Below are 19793 nucleotides of genomic sequence, written 5' to 3'. Positions count from 1 at the left end.
ATTGGACAAGGAAAACAATGTAATGATTTATGTTTGTTCATATTCACATAGAAGTTATATTGTCATAGACCCTTCAACATGTGGTGCGTGCCCCCCATCTTTGCTAGCCATAAACTCCGCACCAAGTAGAGATACTAGTTGTGCATCCAGAAACCCTTAAACCCAAATCTTATTTTCAAGAGTCCACCATACCTACCTAGGGATTGAGCAAGATCCCTCAAGTAAGTTGTCATCAGTGCAATAAGGCAATAAAAATTGCTTCTAAAAGTGTTAGATCATTTAGTGTAAGAGAAAACTGAGCGTTGTAAGAACTTGTGATAGCAAAGAATAAAAGCGACAGACTGCATAATAAAGGTTGCTATCATAAGGGGCAATATAACATGACGTTCTTTTGCACTAAGGGGTTGAACATACAAACAAATAAGCGCATGGCAACCTCTGCTTCCCTCTGTGAAGGGCCTATGTCTTACTTTTATGTATTTACTTTTATGCAAGAGTCAAAGTTTTTCTCTCTATTCCTTTTTATTTTTCTCCTTTGGCAAGCATCATGTGGTAAGGAAAGATCTAGGCACATATGTCCAGTTGAATATGGGTAGCATGAGTTGTTATTGTTGACATCACCCTTGAGGTTAATACGTTGGGAGGAGAATATATAAGCCCCTATCTTTCTATGTGTCCGGTTGAAATGTTTTGCTCATGTGTATGCGGTGAGTGTTAGCAATCATAGAAGACTATATGATGCTTGAGTATGTGGACTTGCCTAAAGGCTCCGATATGTGACCCTTCCTGAAAAGATGATGAATTGTAGTTGCAAAGTTGACCGAGAACATAGTTTGTTGGTTCAATAGAGTTTATGCTTTATACTTAGATAGTGTGATGAATTGTTACTTATTCATGAGAAGTCTATGATAGAAGTTCTATGATAAAGTTTTATGTTAAAGTTTTTTGCTGTTATAATAATTCACATGATGCTTCTATGTCCATATTTTGTTTTTATCGACACCTCTCTCTCTAGGCATGTGGACATGTTTTTCGATTTCGGTTTTCGCTTGAGGAAAAGTGAGGTCTAAGCTTGGGGGAGTTGATACGTCCATTTTGCATCATGTTTACCTACTGTTATTTATAATATTTTATGCATAATAATGCTTTTTGGAGTAATTCTAATGCATTTTCTCTCATAATATGCAAGGTACACAGAAAGAGGGAGAATTCCGGCGGCTGGAAACCTGGACCTGAAAAGGCTACGCCAGGCTACCTATTCTGCACAACCCCAAATAAGCTAAAACTTCACGAGGAATTTTTATGGAATAAATAAGAAATACTAGAGCGAATAACCATCGGAGGGGGCCCACCTGGTGAGCACAAGACACCAGGGCGTGCCTGGCCCCCCAGGCGTGCCCTGGTGGGTTGTGCTCAGCCCAGCCCACCTCTGGTGCCGATCTTCTTGTATGTAAGTCATTTTGACCTAGAAAAAATAAGGAGAGTACTTTCGGGATGGAGCTCCACCGTCTTGAGGCGGAACTTGGGTAGGAGCACTTTTGCCCTCCGGCGGAGTGATTCCACTGGGGAAACTTCCCTCTTGGAGGGGGAAATCATCGTCATCATCATCACCAACAACTCTCCCATCTTGTGGAGGGCAATCTCCATCAACATCTTCAACAACACCATCTCCTCTCAAACCCTAGTTCATCTCTTGTGTTCAATCTATTTACCGGAACTATAGATTGGTGCCTGTGGGTGCTTAGTAGTGTTGATTACATCTTGTAGTTGATTACTATATGGTTTATTTAGTGGAAGATTATATGTTCAGATCCAATATTCTATTTAATACCCCTCTGACTTGAGCATGTTTATCATTTGTGAGTAGTTACTTTTGTTCTTGAGGTCACGGGAGAAATCTTGTTTCAAGTAATCATGTGAACATGATATGTGTTCGATATTTTGATAGTATGTATGTTGTGATTCCCTTAGTGGTGTCATGTGAACATCGACTACATGACACTTCACCATATTTGGGCCTAAGGGAATGCGTTGTGGAGTAGTTATTAGATGATGGGTTGCGAGAGTGACAGAAAGCTTAAACCCTAGTTTATGCGCTATTCCGTAAGGTACCGATTGGATCCAAAAGTTTAATGCTATGGTTAGAATTTATTCTTAATACTTCTCTCGTAGTTGCGGATGCTTGCGAGGGGGTTAATCATAAGTAGGAGGTTTGTTCAAGTAAGAACAACACCTAAGCACCGGTCCACCCACATATCAAATTATCAAAGTAGCGAGCACGAATCGAATCAACATGATGAAAGTGACTAGATGAAATTCCCGTGTACCCACAAGAATGCTTTGCTTATTATAAGAGACCGTCTTGGCCTGTCCTTTGCCTCAAGAGGATTGGGCTACCTTGCTGCACTTTTGTTACTACTATCGTTACTTGCTCATTACAAATTATCTTGCTATCAAACTACTCTGTTACTTACAATTTTAGCACTTGCAGACATTACCTTGCTAAAAACCACTTTTCATTTCCTTCTGCTCCTCGTTGGGTTCGACACTCTTACTTATCGAAAAGGCTACAATTGATCCCATATACTTGTGGGTCATCATGCACCAACAACTTAATCTAAATGAGGTGAGCACAACAAGGATACGAACAAGCACAAGTAAGTTACACAAACTTACTTGAGCAATATCACAAGATATGTAAGTGTATGACACAAGTTAGCAATTCACACTAAACAAAAGATATATCAATAGTAGCAAGTATGAATTGCGGGATACAAAGTGTAGGCCTAAATAAGCTGTTCAAGGAAATAGCCAACACAATATAATGAGAACAACAATATATAGTGAATGCAAGGTCAAGAGACCAAAGTAAACCACAAGTAGTGGCTAGGGTTAGAGATAACCAAAGACACGGAGACGAGGATGTATCCCGATGTTCACTTCCTTGGAGGGAAGCTAGTCACCGTTAGGGAGGTGGATGTTACCACGAAGGCACACCAACGCCACGAAGGCTCACCCTATTCTCCCTTTGAGACAACACCATGAAGGCATTTCTCAACCACTAGTGGTAGACCTTGAGGTGGCCTCCAAACCTTCACAATTTTCCGGGGGGGAAATCACAAGTTGCTTCCTCACCGGAGCACTCCTACCGCCTAGGAGTCTCCAACCTCCAAGAGTAACAAGATCAAGGGGGAAATGCTCAAGACTTGCTCAAATCACGAATTCCTTTGGCCACAAGAGGGAGAGGGAGTGGGTCTATCACTTGAATGGAAAATCTCTCAAGAACTCTCATGAATCTCTCCAGGATCTAAGATTTGGTGTAGGAGAAGTGAGAGGGAGCCACTTGTGTGTTCTAGGGTTCTTTTGGATTGAGTGGTCAGCCCTCTACCGGATTAGTAGAGGGGTATATATAGAAGGCCTAGAAAACTAGCCGTTTGTGAGTAAGTGACAGCGCCGGGCCGGACATCCGGCGGCTAAAAAACAGAGGCAAGAGTACAGGGCCGGACATCCGGCCAAACTAGGCCCCGGACATCCAGCCAAGTGTCGGACATCCGGCGGGCATAACCAACATTTCAACATAGGTTCTTGACTTAGCGAGTCGGATTTCTGATAGGATCCCGGACATCCAGGGCGACTCGGCAGCCCGGACATCCGGCCATTTAAAAAATTGTAGGAACCCCAAAACAAAAATATGCACAACTTTTTTATACGAACTCTGATTTTGATGATCTTGGACTCGTTTTGAAGCTATGGAAAAGATGCACGTCCTCACATAGAGAACCACCTAAGATAAACCAAAATGGAGGGTGCAAAGTATGCAAAGGTTAGATCATATATTTTGGGGAACCTAGTTGGCTATGTGAAAGAACATGTGGTGCCCCCATGTGAGATTTTGGTAATTAATGACATTCTCTATGGACTAATGGTTGCCTTGAATTATACTAGCACATATGCCCGTCCGTTGCAATGGGAGATAAAATAATATGCATTTAAAGTGGGTGAGAATTATATGTGCAAGCAAAATCCTATATGCACACGAAAAAAAGGAACATTTAGCTTCTCGATTTCACCGCGTGTGAAGGAACCAATCCGCTATTTTTTCATTCAATGATCGAGGGCATTTAAGAGTTTTGTTATATCATCGTATGCTAGAGAAGGCTCATGAGTTATTCAATCTACTTTTCTTTTCAATCCTTTCAATCGGGGGGATTTTAAGGTATGAATTTGTGAATATTCTAGGAAACATGAACAATTTTTTAAATTCGGAATAATTTTTTGAAAATTATGTACACTTTTGGAAAACACGAACAAAATATGAAAGGGAACATCTTTTTAAATTCACAAACATTTTCTGAAAACCCAACTTTTTATAAAAACATTAGCATTATTTGACTTTGTGAATATTTTTTAAAAACGGGAACATGTGTTGAAAATTCATATTTTTTTAGAAAATATGTATCTTTTATACAAAACATTACTTTTAATTGTGAAAATTTCACCAAAACAATAATATTGTTCGAATTTGGAGCATTTTCCAAATGCCATTTTATTTTTAGACATCTCAAACAATTTCTAAAAATATATTTTTCAAATAATGGGAAACTTTTTACAAGTTCCGAATATTTTTCAAAATAGCAACAAACTTCTGGAATTCTTAAAATTTTAAAAAACTTATTTTTCCTAAGTCTGAACTTTTTTGAGAATTTTTTATTTACTAAATAAATTCTAAAAGAAAAATAATTTGGAAGGGGAAAAAGAGATAGGGAAAGGAGAACAAAAATAGAAGTAAAACGCAGAAACAAAGAAAAATGGGCCAGCCCATTATGTCCTGTGCGAAACTCCGACTAAAAAACATGAACATTATTTGAATTTGTGAATTTTCTTTAGAACAGGAACATGTGTTCAAAATTCATAAGATTTTAAGAAAATGTGCATCTTTTATACGTGAAAAATATGTTTAATTGTGAAAATATCACTAAAAGAAGAATGTTTTTCGAATTTGGGGCATTTTTTGAAATGACATCACGAACAATTTTGAAAAATAGTTTTTTTTAAAGGGAAACTCTTGTAAGTTCCGATTATTTTTCAAAAGAGCACGGAAATTTTGGAGTTCTGAACATTTTCGAACAATTGTTTTTTAATTCTAAATGTTTTTTGAGAATTTTTAATTTATGAAATAAATACTAAAAGAAAAATAAACTTGGAAGGGAAAAAAGAGATACAAAAATAAGAATAAAAATAGAAGTAAAACACATAAACAAAGAAAAATGGGCCAGCCCAATATTGGTTGTCCTATGCAAAACTCGACTATTTGTCGCTGAGTGTGGAAAATAGAGTTTTCCCTGCTGCGTGGGCAGAAAAATAAGTGGGCTGGCTTCGCTGGGCCATAGCGCACATCCCACATACGAAATTTCTTTTTCTAGCACACAAACGCACAAAAGATTTTACCACCTGAGATATTTTTTTCTTTATGGCGGTGAAAGGATGAAAACATTGACGAAACACACCTTTCTTTATTAGTAGGTATATAGATTTCAAGGATTTGTCCATAGGCATTTCTTGAAGTCCATGTGTTGGTTTCAAGGAGTTTATGAGTTGACCAAGATGCTATTCAAGGAATTATCCAAAGTTTGGTCAGAGAGAAGACATGAAACAAGGTTGATCAAGACTAAGTCAAAGAGTGAATCAAGTTGATCAACACACAAAGCATACAAGATGTACCAAGAGGGATCAAGTGATCCCATGGTATGGTAAGCATTGTCCATTATGATTTGTGTACTAACCCGTGTGGTCTACCTGAGAGTTATATGTGGGGTTAGGTATGTTTCCATGGGCTTGCGTCAAGAGGAAGATATCATACAATGCATGGATAGGATGACATCAAGTGGTGATCGTCATCAATATTGCGGTGTGCAAGTTCAAGTGGAGCATCACGAAGAGATCAAGTGCTTGAGGCTTGTCGTCCATTGTGGTGACAATGGACTTGTGAAGATGTGCCGAAGAGTGGCTCACCCATAGTGGAGTATGGGGGAGCAATCAACTAGTCTTCATCGATCCAACACAATCGAGAAAGGTGGTCCATCTTGAGGAGGACAAGATCATCATCATCTAGCTCAAGTGGATTATCCGCAAGGCAAAGGTTTGCCCTTGATAGGTTTTATATTTTACCGGTCTCGTGGTGGTAGTTGGGAGACCGGGTTATAGGATCGATTGCCGTACAATCAAGGGGGGCTCTCAAGTGAGTAGCTTGATCTTATCGTTTGTAGAGAGCTCAGACCATTGCATCCTTGCATCATCTTTCTTGGTTCTTATTTGGTTTTTCTCTTTGTGAGTTTTAGAGCTTATGGTCATCCTCATGACAAGTTCGAGTTCATCGAAAATGGAGTTCACATGCATCTTCTATGATGTTTCCGATGTTATAGTTTTTATCGTTGTTGGATAGTTCTAGTCATCCTCTATCCAACAAGCTTGAGTTTGCTCAATTTGGAACTCTTATGCAGAAGTTATGGCAGTTCTGGATTTCTCGTTGCATCTGCTTTGCTTGGGGCTTGCTTGATGCACTCCTGCGGTAGCACCGCTCTGGCAGCGGTAGTATCGCTTGTAAGCGGTAGTACCATTCCTGTCGGGCGGTAGTACCGCTTGTAAGCGGCACTTTAGCTGTCCAGTTCCGCGGCTTCTACCGCTGCTTATTCTGGGGGTTCTGTTTTTCGTGTCGGGTTTACCGGTAGTAGGGCAGCACTGTAGTGCGGCAGTACCACCTATAAGCGGTAGTACCGCCCCGGTCGGGTGGTAGTATCGCTACTGCAGTACTATCATCGCGCTCTGCTCTGCCCTGCCACCTCTGCTCCTGTGTTCTGCTTCCCCGCGGTAGTACTGCTCGGATGAGCGGTAGTACTGCTTCGGCGGCACTACCACCCAAGGTTTCTAGCCGTTGCTCTCTTTTTCCTGTTACTGCCACCCGAGCGGAAGTACCGCTCGTGTGCGGGCTGAGCACATAACGGTTAGATTCGGGAGTGCCTATAAAAGGGGGTCTTCTTCCCATTGAGCCTAATCCTTTGAGCTCGTGTTCTTCCCCCATTGTTGACCTTCTTCGAGCTTGCTATATCTCAATCCCTTCATGGATTCTTGCTAGTTTGGGGGGAGGGAGAGAGGAGATCTAGATCTATGTTTCTACCAATCAGTTTCTCCTCTATGTGAGGAGAACCCCTTGGATCGAGATCTTGGAGTTCTTCGTGTTCTCTTCTTTGTTCTTCCTCTCTTTTCCCTCCCTAGCATTAGTTGCTTTGACGGGATTTGGGAGAGGAGGACTTGGGCACTCTGTGTGCCCCTTGCCATTGCATTTGGTGCATCGGTTTGAGTTCTCCGCGGTGATACGTGGAAGTGAAGTTGAGAAGCTTGTTACTCTTGGGTGCTTGGTACCCTAGAGCTTGTTCCTCTTGGGTGCTTGGGCGCCCTAGACGGTTGGTGCTTCTTCGGAGCTCAATCATTGTGGTGTAAAACTTCGGGCAAGCGTCGGGGTCTCCAGTTATGTTGTGGAGATTGCCCCGAGCAATTTGACGGGTATCAGTGCTGCCCCCAACGGTTTCTTAAAGTGTACTGGTTCGGTGACCGCCCTCAAGGGTTGCCATTTGTACGGGTTTGGTGACCGCCCTCAAGGGTCCCTTAGTGGAATCACGACATCTTGCATTGTGCGAGGGCGTGAGGACATTACAGTGGCCCTAGTGGCTTCCTAGGAGCATTGTGCCTCCACACCGCTCCAAAAGGAGATTAGCATTCGCAAGGGTGTGAACTTCGGGATACATCAGCGTCTCCGCGTGCCCCGGTTATCTCTTACCCGAGCCCTTTACTTATGCACTTTACTTTGTGATAGACATAGTGTTTCATGCTATATATCCTATATATCTTGCTATCACTTAGTTGCTTATCTTGCTTAGCATAAGTTGTTGGTGCACATAGGTGAGCCTAGTTGTTTTAGGTTTTGTGCTTGACAAATTAACCGCTAGGTTTATTCCGCATTTGTACAAGCCTAAACCATAATTATTTTAAAGTGCCTATTCACCCCCTCTAGGCGACATCCACGATCTTTCACTATGGATTTATTTGGTATATAGGATAGGAGTGGAATTGTGTATGAAAGATGTTGACTTGAGAAAATCCATCATGAACCCTTTTGATCCCCTCTTAATAGTGCGGGATCCCTATAACTCAAGAATCATAAAAGAGCTACACTACATAGCTATCGAGAATCCATTCTTGAGTGTATATGTTTCTTCGATGGTCATCACTCCACAACACTAAGCGAAAGGAACTAATACCTTTGCCTCGAGCCTTTCACTTGAACTTGATGTTGATGTTTCTTCTTGCCTCAAGTTAAAAGCAACACATTGGTGAAGTATTCAAGTAGCTCTGCCATACACAATGCGGGAAGCTTTGCTTTGTATTCATCTTCACTTGTCCATCAGGTGATCATCCACAAGCTTCAAGCATGTAATCCTTCGGGATGGTTATCTTGAACTTGCCCTTGTCAACCATGATCATGAACACTTGATGCCATCCTCTCATGGACACTTAGGATCTTTCTCTCGATGCGAGCCCATGAGAATAACCTACCCCTCATAAACATAGATAACACATAGCATGGGTTAGTACACAAAGTGAAATTGACAATTTCTTATCATACCACAAGATCCTATATGATTCATCATTTGCACTTGTGTGTTGACCATTTATAGTTTGATTCTTTGATCTTTATCTTGGCGAACCTTTTATCTTAACTCCATGCTTAATCTTGATGTCTTGAAGGCCATATTGATCTTCACTATGCTTCATTTCTTCAAGACATGATTACCCATATCTCAATTATCATATGACCATATGGAGTTTATCAATGAATACCATATTGGTCATCATTTGTTATTCTTCATGCTCCATCACAATCTCTTGAGAGGCACAACAAAAACTTCGCATGAATTACTTGCTTCAAGAAATAATCATCCATGACTCAACATATGAGTTCATCATGATTTTATCTTCAAGCCATATGTAGAATTATTCTCTTTAATCATTATCTCAAGATCATGATCCATCATGGCTCACCTCATAAGCCTAAGCATGAAGACATCTAAGATCCTTCAATGAAATCCATATAGATCACATCTTGTTCGTCACATGGAATTCATCTTGAACATATTTGATTCAATCATTGAGCTCAATCTTGATGCACAACTATATGTATATGGCAATCATTCTGAATCCATTCAATATCCTTCTTGCATCGTCCATGGAACGAGCCTTCATATATAACTTGATACCAATCAAGTCTCAGTGCATATATTTGTGTTGATGGATTTCATCCTTCAGTTCATCCAGTATTCTTCATGCATTGCAAATGGAAATTTCCTTCACGTGTAGATATTAATGCAAACATTAGTCCATAAGGATTGTCATTAATTATCAAAACCACAAATGGGGACTACATGTACTTTCAATATTAATTATCGTTGAAATATGTTCTAGACGTATTTCAGTACTAGATATATCCGTTGGAGCGACAACTAATATGGATCGGAGAGAGTATAATTTTATTGGACTAACATACTAATCCAGTGTCAAGTGTCATTTCTTATTTGCTAATGTTTTGAGGCTTTTTATAAAACCAATTTTATGATGCAGAAAAAATTGAATAAAAATACGACGATAAATTTTGCACCACAGGAGACCCAGGGGACCTAGGCCCACATGGAGCGGACCCACAAGGCCCCTACGCACCCCTAGCTCCCACTCAGGGGGCGAGATGGGGTCGTGAGCCTAGCTCGTATGTGGGTTGGAGGTGCCCTTTGGCAGCAGACTTTATCCAAAAGTTTCGTTGTTGCCATATTGTTCTCGGATTTTTTGGAGCTACGAAAATTCCTTGGTTGATAAAACGGTGAAAGACTCAAATTTCAGCATCTAGAGAGAATCTAGAAACATACTGCTAGAGAAATGATACAATCTTGGTGGGGGGGTCTCGCCCTTCGGGTACCATGAACACCATGCACTAGAGGGGGAAACCTTCTCCCACATGGAGGAATGCCAGCGGAGAATAAGAAGGAGGAGGGCCTCTCTTTTCTCTTTCGTAGGTGCCGGAGCACTGTCGGAGGAACCATCATCACTATCATTGTCTTCATCGTCTCCACCGACCTCAACACCATCTCAACCTTCTCTATAGTGGTCCAATCTCCCACAAACCCCTGCAATCCTTAGTTAAATGTGGTGTTTGATGCTATAATTCTTTATCCAAATACTTTTTTCATTGTTATTATGCCTGAGTACATTCTTTTGTCATGTGATTGATTGGTCAAACTATTATGATTGATATGAGATGCATGTTATGATATGGTGCTGGCCATTAGTGCCTAACGTATGAGTGCGAGCGTAAGTTGGATCATATTTCCCTTTTTACTATTTTTATTCTTATCTTTCCCGCTTCCTTTAGTATTGTTTGTAAACTGTAAAGTACATCCGTAAGTATTTTGAGAACCATATATTAGATCCCTTTTAGGAAGAAAAGATTGAACTCTCGATCCATATGTATCCCCTCACCTACAAGTTTTTCTGTGGCTAACCATGCCAACGCTGTTTCTCCCCCCTCCACCGAAAAGAACTCCTAATTGACTAGTTTCCTCCTCCTCCTGTCTGTGCTTCCGTTTCTGTGCCCCACCTTAGATGGCCTTTGGGGCATTAAGATGCAAAGGACTTTGACCCCCGCTCACAGGAGGGAACTCGTTGTCGTTCTTGTTAGGTTCAGCTTCTTGGTTGAGGTTGTGTGGCAGACAGTAATGTCCCTGACACGTCTCCAACCTATCTATAATTTTTTATTGTTCCATGCTATTATATTATCTATTTTGGATGTTTAATGGGCTTTAATATTTTATTGTTCCATCTTATTATATTATTTGTTTTGCATGTTTAATGGGCTTTAATATACCTTTTTATATTATTTTTGGGACTAACCTATTAACCGAAGGCCCAGTGCAAATTGCTGTTTTTTTGCCTATTTCAGTGTTTCGCAGAAAAGGAATATCAAATGGAATCCAAAGGGAACGAAACCTTCGCGAGGATCTTTTTTGGAACAAAAGCAATCCAGGAGACTTGGAGTGGAAGTCAAGGAAGCAACGAGGCGGCCACTAGGCAAGAGGGCGCGCCCGGGGGGTAGGCGCCCCCCCCCCTCGAGGGCCCCTCGTAGCTCCACCGACCTACTTCTTTCGCCTATATATACTCTTATACCCTGAAAACATCCACGAGAGCCACGAAACCACTTTTCCACCGCCGCAACCTTCTGTACCTGTGAGATTCCATCTTGGGCCTTTTCCAGCGATCTGCCGGAGGGGGATTCGATCACGGAGGGCTTCTACATCAACACCATAGCCTCTCCGATGATGTGTGACTAGTTTACCACAGACCTTCGGGTCCATAGTTATTGGCTAGATGGCTTCTTCTCTCTCTTTGGTTCTCAATACAAAGTTCTCCTCGATGTTCTTGGAGATCTATTCGATGTAATACTCTTTTGCGGTGTGTCTGCCGAGATCCGATGAATTGTGGGTTTATGATCAAGTTTATCTATGAAAAATATTTGATTCTTCTTTGAATTCTTATATGCATGATTTAATATCTTTGCAAGTCTCTTCGAATTATCGGTTTAGTTTGGCCTACTAGATTGATCTTTCTTGCAATGGGAGAAGTGCTTAGCTTTGGGTTCAATCTTGCGGTGCTCGATCCTAGTGACAGAAAGGGAAACGACACGTATTGTATTGTTGCCATCGAGGATAAAAAGATGGGGTTTATATCATATTGCTTGAGTTTATCCCTCTACATCATGTCATCTTGCCTAATGCGTTACTGCGTTCTTATGAACTTAATACTCTAGATGCATGCTGGATAGCGGTCGATGTGTGGAGTAATAGTAGTAGATGCAGAATCTTTTCGGTCTACTTGACACGGACGTGATGCCTATGTTCAGGATCATGCCTAGATATTCTCATAACTATGCACTTTTCTATCAATTGCTCGGCAGTAATTTGTTCACCCACCGTAATATATGCTATCTTGAGAGAAGCCACTAGTGAAACCTATGGCCCTCGGGTCTACTTTACATCATATAAGTTTCCAATCTACAATTCTAGTTTACTATTTATTTTGCAATCTTTATTTTCCAATCTATACAACAAAATACCAAAAATATTTATCTTATTATCTTTATCAGATCTCACTTTTGCAAGTGGCCGTGAAGGGATTGACAACCCCTTTATCGCGTTGGTTGCCAGGTTCTTGATTGTTTGTGCAGGTACTAGGCGATTTACGTGTAGTCTCCTACTGGATTGATACTTTGGTTCTCAAAAACTGAGGGAAATACTTACGCTACTTTGATGCATCACCCTTTCCTCTTCAAGGGAAAACCAACGCATGCTCAAGAGGTATCAAGAAGGATTTCTGGCGCTGTTGCCGGGGAGATCTACGCCAAGTCAAGACACACCAAGTACCCATCACAAACTCTTCTCCCTCGCATTACATTATTTGCCATTTGCCTCTCATTTTCCTCTCCCCCACTTCACCTTTGCCTTTTCTTCGCCCCTTTTCCGTTTGCTTTTCTTTCGCCATGGCCGAATCAAAAAGGGCTAAGGGTTCTCTCCCGGGTTTTAGTACTTTGGATAGTCCCTCTGTCCTCTCTAAGGTCATAAATAATGATGCTATGGAAAGACCTACTGGGGTTATCAATGAGGGTTTGAATAATTTCGATGAAGATGATCCCGAAATTTTTCGTTATTTACTTGATGAGTCTTTGAAAGATGCTTGGGATAGGCTATTAAGGATCCGAGCCAGCTATGTGCCCCAATATCAAATTGAGATATACCTAAAAAGCTTTTATGTTGGCCTACCCTCTTCATTCAAGCAAGTTTTAGATTCTATTTTTGAAGAAGGTTTTCTTGAGGGGGGTGCCATAGATACTTATGAAAAGATGAAAACCATATTCGAGCACCCCATGAGTGAGAAGGTTGAATCTACCTCTCTTTTGTGCTTTTGTCAAAATGAAATTATCAAAGAGATGAAGGCTAGCTTAGATGCAAATTTTTGTAGCGTGCTTAATCTTTCTTCCACCATTAATGGCCACGTGCTTTCTTAAAATAGAAAGATAAATGCTATAGATAAGAAATTTTCTCTTTTCTTTCCCAATACCAGAGCCGGTAATACATAGACCTATTCTTGTTTTTATGCCTAGCTAGGGGCGTTAAACGACAGCGCTTGTTGGGAGGCAACCCAATTTTATTTTTGTTCCTTGATTTTTGTTTCTGTTTAGTAATAAATAATTCATCTAGCCTATGTTTAGATGTGGTTTTATGTTTTAATTAGTGTTTGTGCTAAGTAGAACCTTTGGGAAGACTTGGGTGAAGTCTTTGCGATCTTGCTGTAAAAAACAGAAACTTTAGCGCTCACGAGATTAGATGCCCTTTTTTACTGGAGAGTTCTTTTAGGTTGATTCTTTTTGCAGATTATTAATAGATACATTCCTCACGTCCACCAATTTATTTCAGAATTTTTGGAGTTACAGAAGTACACGTTTGATACAGATTACTACAGACTGTTCTGTTTTTCGTGTGTTGTTTGCTTATTTTGATGAATCTATGGCTAGTATCGGGGGGGGGGGGTATGAACCATAGGGAAGTTGGAATACAGTAGGTTTAACACCATTATAAATAAAGAATGAGTTCATTACAGTACCTTAAGGTGGTGATTTGTTTTCTTATACTAACGGAGCTCATGAGATTTTCTGTTTGAGTTTTGTGTTGTGAAGTTTTCAAGTTTTTGGGTAAAGATTTGATGGATTTTGGAACAAGGAGTGGCAAGAGACTAAGATTGGGGATGCCCAAGGCAACCCAAGGTAAAATTCAAGGACAACCAAAAGCCTAAGCTTGGGGATGCCCCGGAAGGCATCCCCTCTTTCGTCTTCGTCTATCGGTAACTTTACTTGAGGCTATATTTTTATTCACCACATGATATGTGTTTTGCTTGGAGCGTCTTGTATGATTTGAGTCTTTGCTTTTTATTTTACCACAATCATCCTTTCTGTACACACCTTTTGGAGAGACACACATGAATCGGAATTTATTATAATACTCTATGTGCTTCACTTATATTTTTTGAGCTAGGTAATTTTGCTCTAGTGCTTCACTTATACCTTTTTAGAGCACGGTGGTGGTTTTATTTTATAGAAATTATTGATCTCTCATGCCTCACTTATATTATTTTTGAGAGTCTTTTAGAACAGCATGGTAATTTGCTTTGGCCATAAAATTAGTCCTAATATGATAGGCATCCAAGATGGGTATAATAAAAACTTTCATATAGAGTGCATTAAATACTATGAGAAGTTTGATACTTGGTGTTGTTTTGAGATATAAAGGTGGTAATGTTAGAGTCATGCTAGTTGGGTAATTGTGGAATTGAGAAATACTTGTGTTGAGGATTGCAAGTCGCGTGGCATGCACGTATGGTAAACGTTGTGTGACAAATTTGAAGCATGGGGTGTTCTTTGATTGCTTTCCTTATGAGTGGCGGTCGGGGACGAGCGATGGTATTTTCCTACCAATCTATCCCTCTAGGAGCATGCGCGTAGTGCTTAGTTTTGATGACTTGTAGATTTTTGCAATAATTATGTGAGTTCTTTATGACTAATGTTGAGTCCATGGATTATACGCACTCTCACCCTTCCATCATTGCTAGCCTCTTCGTTGCCGTGCATTGCCCTTTCTCACCTTGAGAGTTGGTGCAAACTTCGCTGGTGCATCCAAACCCCGTGATATGATACGCTCTATCACACATAAGCCTCCTTATATCTTCCTCAAAACAGCCACCATACCTACCTATTATGGCATTTCCGTAGCCATTCTGAGATATTTTGCCATGCAACTTTCCACCGTTCCGTTTATTATGACATGCTCCATCATTGTCATATTGCTTTGCATGATCATGTAGTTGACATCGTATTTGTGGCAAAGCCACCTTCATAATTTTTTAATACATGTCACTCTTGATTCATAGCACATCCCGGTACACCGCCGGAGGCATTCACATAGAGTCATATTTTTTTCTAAGTATCGAGTTGTAATTCTTGAGTTGTAAGTAAATAAAAGTGTGATGATTTTCATTATTAGAGCATTATCCCATGTGAGGAAAGGATGATGGAGACTATGATTCCCCCACAAGTCGGGATGAGACTCCGGACGAAAAAAAGAGGCCAAAGAAGCCCAAATAAAAAAAAGGCCAAAGAAGCCCAAACAAAAAAATGAGAGAAAAAGAGAGAAGGGGAAATGTTACTATCCTTTTTCCACACTTGTGCTTCAAAGTAGCACCATGATCTTCATGATAGAGAGTCTCTTATTTTGTCACTTTCATATACTAGTGGGAATTTTTCATTATAGAACTTGGCTTGTATATTCCAACAATGGGCTTCCTCAAATGCCCTAGGTCTTCGTGAGCAAGCAAGTTGGATGCACACCCACTTAGTTTCTTTTGATGAGCTTTCATATATTTATAGCTCTAGTGCATTCGTTGCATGGCAATCCCTACTCCTCGCATTGACACAATTGATGGGCATCTCCATAGTCTGTTGATTAGCCGCGTCAATGTGAGACTTTCTCCTTTTCTGTCTTCTCACATAACCTCCATCATCATATGCTATTCCACCCATAGTGCTATGTCCATGGCTTGCGCTCATATATTGCGTAAAAGTTGAAAGAGTTTGAAAAGGCTAAGTATGAAACAATTGCTTGGCTTGTAATCGGGGTTGTGCATGATGGGAGCATTTTGTGTGACGAAAATGAAGCATGGCCAAACTATATGGTTTTGTAGGGATAAGCTTTCTTTGGCTATGTTATTTCGGTAAGGCATAATTGCTTGGTTAGCATGCTTGAAGTATTACTATTTTTATGTCAATATTAAAACTTTGTCTAGAATCTTTTGGATCTAAACATTCATGCCACAATAAAGAGAATTACATTGAAAATTATGTTAGGTAGCATTCCACATCAAAAATTCTGTTTTTATCATTTACCTACTCGAGGACGAGCAGGAATTAAGCTTGGGCATGCTTGATACTCTCCAACGTATCTATAATTTTTTATTGTTCCATGCTATTATATTATCTGTTTTGGATGTTTAATGATCTTTAATATACCTTTTTATATTATTTTTGGGACTAACCTATTAACTGAAGGCCCATTGCAAATTGCTGTTTTCTGCCTATTTCAGTGTTTCGCAGAAAAGGAATATCAAACGGAATCCAAAGGGAACGAAACCTTCGCGAGGATCTTTTTTGGAACAAAAGCAATCCAAGAGACTCGGAGTGGAAGTCAAGGAAGCAACGAGGCGGCCACGAGGCAGGAGGGCGCGCCCAAGGGGGTAGGCGCGCCCCCACCCTCATGGGCCCCTCGTAGCTCCACCGACCTACTTCTTTCGCATATATATACGCTTATACCCTGGAAACATCCACGAGAGCCACGAAACCACTTTTCCACTGCCACAACCTTCTATACCCATGAGATCCCATATTGGGGCCTTTTCCGGCAATCTGCCGGAGGGGTATTCGATCATGGAGGGCTTCTACATCAACACCATAGACTCTCCGATGATGTGTGAGTAGTTTACCACAGACCTTCGGGTCCATAGTTATTAGCTAGATGGCTTCTTCTCTCTCTTTGGTTCTCAATACAAAGTTCTCCTCGATGTTCTTGGAGATCTATTCGATGTAATACTCTTTTGTGGTGTGTTTGCCGAGATCCGATGAATTGTGGGTTTATGATCAAGTTTATCTACGTACAATATTTGATTCTTCTCTGAATTCTTATATGCATGATTTAATATCTTTGCAAGTCTCTTCGAATTATCGGTTTAGTTTGGCCTACTAGATTGATCTTTCTTGCAATGGGAGAAGTGCTTAGCTTTGGGTTCCATCTTGCGGTGCTCGATCCGAGTGACAGAAAGGGAAACGACACGTACTGTATTGTTGCCATCGAGGATAAAAAGATGGGGTTTATATCATATTGCTTGAGTTTATCCCTCTACATCATGTCATCTTGCCTAATGCATTAGTGCGTTCTTATGAACTTAATACTCTAGATGCATGCTGGATAGCGGTCGATGTGTGGAGTAATAGTAGTAGATGCAGAATCGTTTCGGTCTACTTGACACGGACGTGATGCCTATGTTCATGATCATGCCTAGCTATTCTCATAACTATGCGCTTTTCTATCAATTGCTCGGCAGTAATTTGTTCACCCGCCGTAATATATGCTATCTTGAGAGAAGCCACTAGTGAAACCTATGGCCCCCGGGTCTACTTTACATCATATAAGTTTCCAATCTACAATTCTAGTTTACTATTTATTTTGCAATTTTATTTTCCAATCTATACAACAAAATACCAAAAATATTTATCTTATTATCTTTATCAGATCTCACTTTTGCAAGTGGCCGTGAAGGTATTGACAACCCCTTTATTGCGTTGTTTCAAGTTTCTTGATTGTTTGTGCAGGTACTAGGCGATTTGCGTGTAGTCTCCTACTGGATTGATACCTTGGTTCTCAAAAACCGAGGGAGATACTTACACTACTTTGTTGCATCACCCTTTCCTCTTCAAGGGAAAACCAACGCATGCTCAAGAGGTAGCAGTCCCTCTGTTGGAATATTGTAACAAGCTTGAATATTGGAAAGGGGATCACAAGTTGAATGTTTAATTGACAGAGGTTGAGAACTGAGGGCGAACATGTGGAGATAGAAAGTGCAAGAAAAAGAAGGAGAAAATTGATTAGCGTTAACAAAAACTGGTTGGCAACCTCGTCTGATGTACATGAAAATTCTAGAGATACATGTTAGTCACTATTGGTATTAACCTAAAGATGTATGCCCCATTGAAATGCACGATCAATTACCTAAGGGCATCTCCAACGCTGACCCACAAATGTCTTCGATATATATCTGTTTTTATGTCTGGACGTGGTCCGCGGATATGATGGGGTAGGGAGCCATCCAATGCTAATTACAAAGTATCCGTTTGGAAGGAGAAAAGGTAGGCAGGGATCATGCAAGTGACTTGTGATTTAGTGTCTGGTTGGGAGGAGAGAGAGGAGTGGGGGACCATGCACGTGCGGTTGGAAGGACACAGAAGAGGGGGTGGGGTCATACATGTGATTGTTCTCTTGGATACCGGAATCTATACGCCCGTACTACAAAGGGGACATATACAGGTTCCGTTGGGTGGAAAAAGTGGTGCAAACACTATGATCCGAACGTATAATAAAGATTTGAGGGTCCATCTTGGAGATGCCTAATACAAGTAAAAGATACTTGCGATCAACCATGTGATTGTACCTCTCATGAAAAACATTATAGCCTGATTCACGAAAACAACTAGTGAGAGAATTAAATAGAATGGATATCAAACATCAAAAGGATCCTTGGCTCAGTGGTTAGGCATGCGGTTGTGCAGCCTAACGACCCGAGTTCAATTCCTAGAATTGACAGGTGATGCACAGGGGTTTTCCCCCATTTATTGAGGATCAAGTTTGGTGTGTGGTGGAACCACTCATTAAAAAATATCTTGATACTCATTTAAAAAATTCTGAGGATCATGTTTATCTTGGTACTCATACTAAAATGGCCGTATGCATCCCTGGTTGGTGCAGAGGCCGGGAAGTGAAATTCTCCCCCAATTTTTAGGTGGGGAGTAATAATTAAGCTCAAGTTACTCAGCACAACCATCCCCCGCGTCTCACACCGTGGAACCCTAACCCCCACCGCCGCCGGGCTCCACCAACCTCTCCCTCCCCTCCGCCTTCATTGGAGGAGGTCGCCGGGCGAAGCCCCGGGCGGCTGACGGTGGCGGCGGAGGCCCCCTTCCCTCCCGCGTTGCATTGGGTGAGGCGGGTCACCCGTGGCGCAAGGGCCCTCCTCCCCGATTTGAGTCGCGGCGGCGTGGCCGTTCGTCCGGCGATGGCGCAGTGACGACATGGTGATGGGAGGAGGAGGCGGAGCTGCGGGCTTCATGGAAGATCTGGTGGTGCCGGCTGCCCGGTGGGCTTGCATGGTCATGGCGGCAGAGGTCGCAGTGGCCGGCGGCTTGTCCGGTCGGCGGCGGCGGAACATGGCCGGTGGCAGCGGCAATGTTTTGTCTAGATCCCGGGGGCGGCGACCCTAGATGGTGGCGGCTGGTGAAGCTAGGGCTTCCCGCGGCGACATGGCGTGGTGCAGTCCATGTCCAAGCACTACAAAAAAGACACATCCGTGACATTTTGGGTTGAACGAATATTTTTCCTTTCATGCTTATGACACTTCTATGACGATAATTTGACAAAACCCGGTATCATCATAGATGTGTTTGGCTCCTACTTCTATGAAAAAAAATCATGACAGGAAATGGGTTTTTCGTCCTGGGCGGGCCAGAGACGCAACTGCATGACATTCTTTGGGCCATCCATGATGGAAAGAACCTTGGTAGAAGCGAGGGCGAGGAAAATGTCGGGGAGTTCCCGGTTATGGTGGGTGCACTGGGGCCGAGCGATGCGCGTTTCTCTCGTACACGTACGCGCGTGTGTGCGAAGCGTTGCGCTGTAACTGAACCCGAGCGATTGCGCTACAGGCTACGCGTTACTGAACCCGAGCGATCGTCCGATGGCTGTTAATTGAACCTGATCGAGCGATTCCTTCCCTACTGCTGCTAACTGAAGCCGATCGAACCCTGCTGCCTCCTTCCCTTGATGAAC

This window comes from Triticum aestivum, chromosome 6D (assembly GCF_018294505.1).
Source record: "Triticum aestivum cultivar Chinese Spring chromosome 6D, IWGSC CS RefSeq v2.1, whole genome shotgun sequence".
NCBI lineage: Eukaryota > Viridiplantae > Streptophyta > Magnoliopsida > Poales > Poaceae > Triticum > Triticum aestivum.
This window is presented reverse-complemented; position numbering follows the sequence as displayed.